This window comes from Ranitomeya variabilis, chromosome 4, assembly GCF_051348905.1.
Source record: "Ranitomeya variabilis isolate aRanVar5 chromosome 4, aRanVar5.hap1, whole genome shotgun sequence".
Classification (NCBI taxonomy): domain Eukaryota; kingdom Metazoa; phylum Chordata; class Amphibia; order Anura; family Dendrobatidae; genus Ranitomeya; species Ranitomeya variabilis.
In genome coordinates this window covers 5,294,267-5,300,930 of record NC_135235.1, presented here as the reverse complement: position 1 = coordinate 5,300,930, position 6,664 = coordinate 5,294,267, and positions in this window count along the sequence as shown.

Genomic DNA, 6,664 nt, shown 5'->3' with positions numbered 1-6,664 from the left:
AAGCAGGGGGATCCCTGGACAGTGGCCGTATCGGTGTCTTCCGAACCAAAATCTAACAACCCAAACGAAGGACGCCGATTCCTGGAGGAGATGCGGGCCGAACTAACGAAACTCTCACCACAACAGGTACAACAATTGGGAGTGGTGCTAGAGCGATATTAGGATATTTTTGCCTGTCTTGACAATGATTTTGGGTGTACCACAGCTATCACTCACGAGATTCCAATGAGGAGGACCGCACCCATCAGGGAACGGTACAGACAAATCCCACCACAAATGTACCAGGAGGTGAAAGAGATGTTGGCGTATATGCTACAGACAAGAGTCATCCGGGAAAGCCAAAGTCCGTGGGCTGTGCCCATTGTTCTAGTAATGAAAAAAAGACGGGACCCTGCGCTTCTGTGCAGACTACCGGAAACTGAACGCTTGAACTGTGCGATACTCCCACCCACTTTCGAGAATTGAAGAATCACTGTCTGCTTTGGGAAAAGCGAAGTACTTCTCATCGTTAGATCTGGCCAGTGGATATTGGCATGTGCCTATGTCTGAGCATGACCGGGCGAAGACCGCATTCATACTCCCTATGGGGTTGTTCGAGTTCAACTGGATGTCTTTCAGCCTTACCAACGCACCTGGGACCTTCCAACAATTGATGGCGAGATGTTTGGGAGACTTGAACTTCGAGGCTACCCTCATTATCTATGCAGCCACCTTTGAGGAGCATTTACAATGGCTGGAGCAAGTATTGAGCCAGCTACAGAGGAACAGCCTGAAAGTAAAACCTCAGAAATGTCACCTCTTCCGCCAGCAGATCGAATACTTGGGACATGTCGTCTCCGCTGAAGGAGTGAGACCATCGCGTGAGAAGATAGCAGCGGTACAGGGCTGGCCCACTCCGAAGACCGTGAAAGATGTCCGGGCCTTTCTGGACTCACCGGGTATTATCGACAGTTCATAAAAAACTTCACTCGCATTGTTAACCCGCTGCTGGAGTTGTTGAAAGGAGTGCCATCCGGTGCAAAGAATCGGACCATTCAGTGGGGAGATAGGAAATAGCTTTCTGAGCCCTGAAGATGGCCCTGAATGAGGCACCCATACTGGCCTATGCAGACTTCTCCAAACCCTTCATCCTTCACACTGACGGAACTCTGCATGGACTAGGAGTGGTATTGTCACAAATGCAGGGAAGAAGAGAGCGAGTGAGTGCATATGTGAGTCGGTCCCTCCACCACTCCAAACAAAACCCAGATAACTACAGTTCTTTCAAGTTGGAACTACTAGCTTTGGAGTGGGCAATGACCGAGAAGTTCGGTGAGTACCTGTCAGGGACCGAAGTCTTGGTGCGCACCGATAAAATGCAAAATTAGGGGCCCTGGAACAAGGATGTGTGGCTCGCATGGCCAAGTACCAATACAAGATCGCCTATCGGAGAACAGAGAACACACATGCTGATACTTTATCCAGGGTGACTCACGAACGACCTGGACCTAACCAGGACGAAGAGCTGAAGGCTGAAGAGATCCCTGAGTTTCGTAACTCCGCCAGGACGATGGCGGCAACGCAGGGACAGATCAGGGAGGCTTCCTGAGGGCACACACTGGGGCGGCCCTGTGACAACTGGGTACGGATTCAACAGGAAGATAGAGAACTCACTCAGATGAGGCAATGAGTGTCCTTGAAGCAACTTCCCAGCCAAAGAGAGAGAGACGCCCTGTCCCCAGGTACCCTACAGATTCTTTGACAGTGGGAGAGACTCCAGATGAAAGGTGACCTGCAGTATAGGAAATTGCAGTTGGCATGAGATTTGGGGGTTACCTGGCAAGTGGTACTCCTGGAAAAGTTGCTCCGAGGGGTAGCCACTAGTGATGAGCGAACGTGCTCGCCACTATTCGTATTGATTAAGGCTGTGAACTAGGAGTCAGGAATGCTTCCAGGGGCAATCCCCATGAGGTCCCTGTGTCATTTGAGCAGTGTTTCCATTATTTTCAGACGTTTTTAGACCTTAAAAGGACCCCCGGGGGGATCGCGGTAAAAATACTCTGGTCTCCCATAGAATTACATTGGGCTTGTTGTTCTGGCCGAGTACCCGAATATTCCAATTTGCTCCACCCAAGCAACGAGCACCCAAGCATTTTAGTGCTCGCCCATCACTAATAGCCACAGAAGCTCGTGAGAGGAGCCCACTTTAGCCTGGAAAAGACATTCCAGGGGCTGCACAAGTTGGTCTACCATCCTCGACTGAAAGCCGCAGGAGCTTGTCGGCAATGCAGGAACTGTGATTTTGCTAAACCCCCAGAACAGAGGGCCCTTTCACAAACAATCGTGACTTCTGCTCCCCTAGAGGTGTTGATGATTGACTCCCTGACTGTAGGCCCAACCCACCTTGGATATGAACACTGTCTGGTAATGACCAATCACTTCATCAAATTCGCGGTGGTGGCTCCAACCCGGGATCAGACTGCTGAATCGGCAGCGCAGGCCATTTGCAGAGACTTCATCTGAGTCTATGGTTGTCCAAAGAGAATTCACTGTGACCAAGGCACCTGCTTTCAAGGGCGGGTTATGGAAGAGCTGCGTCGCCTGTATCAAATTGAGAAATCCAGGACGATGCCTTACCATCCACAAGGGAATGGGGCCTACGAGCGTTTTAATCGGATGCTGATTCAGATGCTGAGAATCCTGGAAGAAGACCAGAAAGTTTGCTGGCCTAAGTTTGTGGCCGAATTAGTCTGGGTGTACAACAATCAGGTGCACAATACAACTGGATATACACCATACATTCTGCTGTTGAGCCAGAAGGGGTGAGAAATCACTGAGCTGTAATTGGACCCAGAGGAGGACTACCCACAGACGGGGGTGTCCACCTGGGTCCACGAACATCGTCACTGTTTGAAGACTCTATATCTGCTTGTGCAGACCAAGTTCCAGGAACTTGAACATCATGACATGACTTCCCTGAGAGGGACATCTCTTAAGGCCGGGGACCACGTGTTGGTCCGAAACAAGCGTCCTAGAGGCAATTTGGAGTGTCAGTGGGAAAAGACCCTGTATCGGGTGAAACGCAGGATCGGATCTGAATGTCACGTCTATGTAGTTCAACCTGAGGGGGAAGAAGCCGCTCCCACTCGAGTAGTTCATCAGAACATGTTACGTCCTTGCCTGTCACGTGATCCTGATCAAACAGAGAGATCACCAGTTGTTCCTGAAACGCTCCCCTCCATAGTTCTCGTTTGTGACGAGAAAGAATTCTCTGACCCGCTACCCATTGACCCAGAGGAGGAACAGGAACTTAGCTCCCAAACTGTCTGCCTGATTGAACCTGGGCACGTCTCCATCCTCACCCGCTCAACCTGACTACACTACTCAACCTGACTCCACTACCTCACATGTCCCCACTACTCAACCTGATTTACGCGGCACAGAACGGATAACGGCAGGAATACCACCCAACTGATATGAACAAGACCAATTTATTTGGCAGCGAATCATCTAGGAGATGGAAGAATGTCAACGTTTGCTGCAGGAACTCTCACCCGTGGAATGGCGAGCAAAAGGAGAGGGGGAGTGTAAGATGGTAAAAAGAGGGACCTATCAGCGGATACCTGTTCTGTGTCGGTTCCGGAACTGTCTGGGCTATCTCCTCTGTTGTCCGGGGAGAAAGCTTAAAGGACCGGACCAATCCTTGCAGGTCGGGAGCAGGGGGTGTGGCTAAGGGTGCACTGCCTCAGCGTGTGCGGAAACAGAGAGATTTGGCGGGAACAGACAGCGCGCAGCAGTGAGTGCTCCGGCCCATGAGTGTCAGTACAGCGCAGGCCCGCCCCCAAGCTTCGCTGTCACCGCTGACAGAGACTGTGAGGAGTGGCGTGCGGTGTGCCCGTTGGTCACCACGAAGTGAGGTGCCAAACGCTCTGGGTCCGTGAATACTGTGTGCGCGCCGCCTAAGAGAGACCGGGTGCAGGACTGCCATCTGCGCCCTGATTCCCCAGTGTATATCTGCCAGGGACTATGGTGAGCTCAGATAGTGCAGTGGCCCATGCTTCCCCGGTCACATCAGTATATGGACTAGGGGCTCAGCGGAAGGTACCGGAGACCAACCGGTGCCACCAGAAGATGGATCATTGCTGCCTTCAGGACCTCATCAGACAAACGCCGCTCCAGCCGTTGTGGGCGCCATCACCTGCTCTGTGATCCACCACATCCTAGGAAACGAATGACAGCATAAGTTGACCCAACAAGAACTGTTAATACCTTTTCTACTGTTCTATAACCCTGCATACTATTCACGTTTTGAATTGTCTACCCCGCTATTAACCATTTATCTCCCCACGAGGAGTATTCCAGTGTTATTTAAAATTGTTAACCCTTGCTTTGCCTCCTGCCCATCACTGCATCCCGCAACCAATTCATATATACAGAACTCGGGACCCCTCCTGTGTCTGCAGTGTGGGTTTGGCCCTATATACACAATCCGAGGCCACTCCTGTGTCTGCAGTGTGCGGTCTAGCCCTATATACACACCATGGGCCCCTCCTGTGTCTGCAGTGCGGGGTCTGGCCCTATATACAAACCCGGGGCCCTTCCTGTGTCTGCACTATGGGGTCTGGCCCTATATACACAATCCGAGGCCCCTCCTGTGTCTGCAGTGTGGGGTCTGCCCCTATATACACACCATGGGCCCCTCCTGTGTCTGCACTATGGGGTCTGGCCCTATATACTCACCCCGGGGCCCCTCCGCTGGGTGCGGTGTGACGTCAGCAGGTATTGGAGCCGGCTGCGTGTCTTCTGCTGTGTAACTGATCTGTGTAATGGAGACGACTCTGCACAATTCCCGGGGCCGCGACATACGGCAGAGCGATAAATATCCCGCACTAATGAGCAATTACCATATAATCACTGCACAATTAGCTCTTATAATGATGAATTAAACATCCGAGCCGCAGGATTAGGTTCCTGGCATTGTGGATTATTTACCAGCCCGACTGTAAGCAGCACAAGGTGCATGATGGGGATTCCAGGGACTACTGCTCCCATCAGAATATCAACGCATGTGACTCCTGAGACCATACAGCATCATCACACAGAACCCCATGCAGAGTGACAACCATATAACGCTGCAGTGATGGTGTATATAATACCGCAGTGATGATGTACTGTATATAATAGCGCAGTGATGGTGTATATAATACCACAGTGATGATGTATATAATACCATAGTGACGGTGTATATAATACCTCAGTGATGTTGTATATAATACTGTAGTGATGGTGCATATAATACCGCAGTGATTTATATAATACCGCAGTGATGGTGTATATAATACTGCAGTGATGTTGTATATAATACCGGAGTGATGTATATAATACCACAGTGACGGTGTATATAATATCGTAGTGACGGTGTATATAATACCGCAGTGATGGTGTATATAATACCGAACTGATGTATATAATACCGCAGTGATGTTGTATATAATACCGCAGTGATGATGTACTGTATATAATACCACAGTGATATTGTATATAATACCACAGTGATGGTGTATATAACACTGCAGTAATGGTGTATATAATACCGTAGTGATCGTATATATAATACCATAGTGATGGTGTATATAATTCTTAAGTGATGGGTATATAATACCGCAGTGATGATGTACTGTATATAATAGCGCAGTGATGGTGTATATAATACCACAGTGATGATGTACTGTATATAATAGCGCAGTGATGGTGTATATAATACCACAGTGATGATGTATATAATACCATAGTGACGGTGTATATAATACCTCAGTGATGTTGTATATAATACTGTAGTGATGGTGCATATAATACCGCAGTGATTTATATAATACCGCAGTGATGGTGTATATAATACTGCAGTGATGTTGTATATAATACCGGAGTGATGTATATAATACCACAGTGACGGTGTATATAATATCGTAGTGACGGTGTATATAATACCGCAGTGATGGTGTATATAATACCGAACTGATGTATATAATACCGCAGTGATGTTGTATATAATACCGCAGTGATGATGTACTGTATATAATACCACAGTGATATTGTATATAATACCACAGTGATGGTGTATATAACACTGCAGTAATGGTGTATATAATACCGTAGTGATCGTATATATAATACCATAGTGATGGTGTATATAATTCTTAAGTGATGGGTATATAATACCGCAGTGATGATGTACTGTATATAATACCACAATGATGGTGTATATAATACTGCAGTGATGGTGTATATAATACAGCAGTGACGGTGTATATAATCCTTCAGTGATGTATATAATACCGCAGTGATGGTGTATATAATACCGAAGTAATTTATATAATACCGCAGTGATGGTGTATATAATACCGTAGTGATGTTGTGTATAATCCTTCAATGATGTATATAATACTGCAGTGATGGGTATATAATACCGTAGTGATGGTATATATAATACCGCAGTGATGGTGTATATAATACTGCAGTGATTATATAATACCACAGTGATGGTGTATATAATCCTTCAGTGATTGGTATATAATAGAGCAGTGACGGTGTATATAATACTGCAGTGATGGTATATATAATACCGCAGTGTTGCATATAATACCACAGTGATGGGTATATAATACTGCAGTGATGGTGTATATAA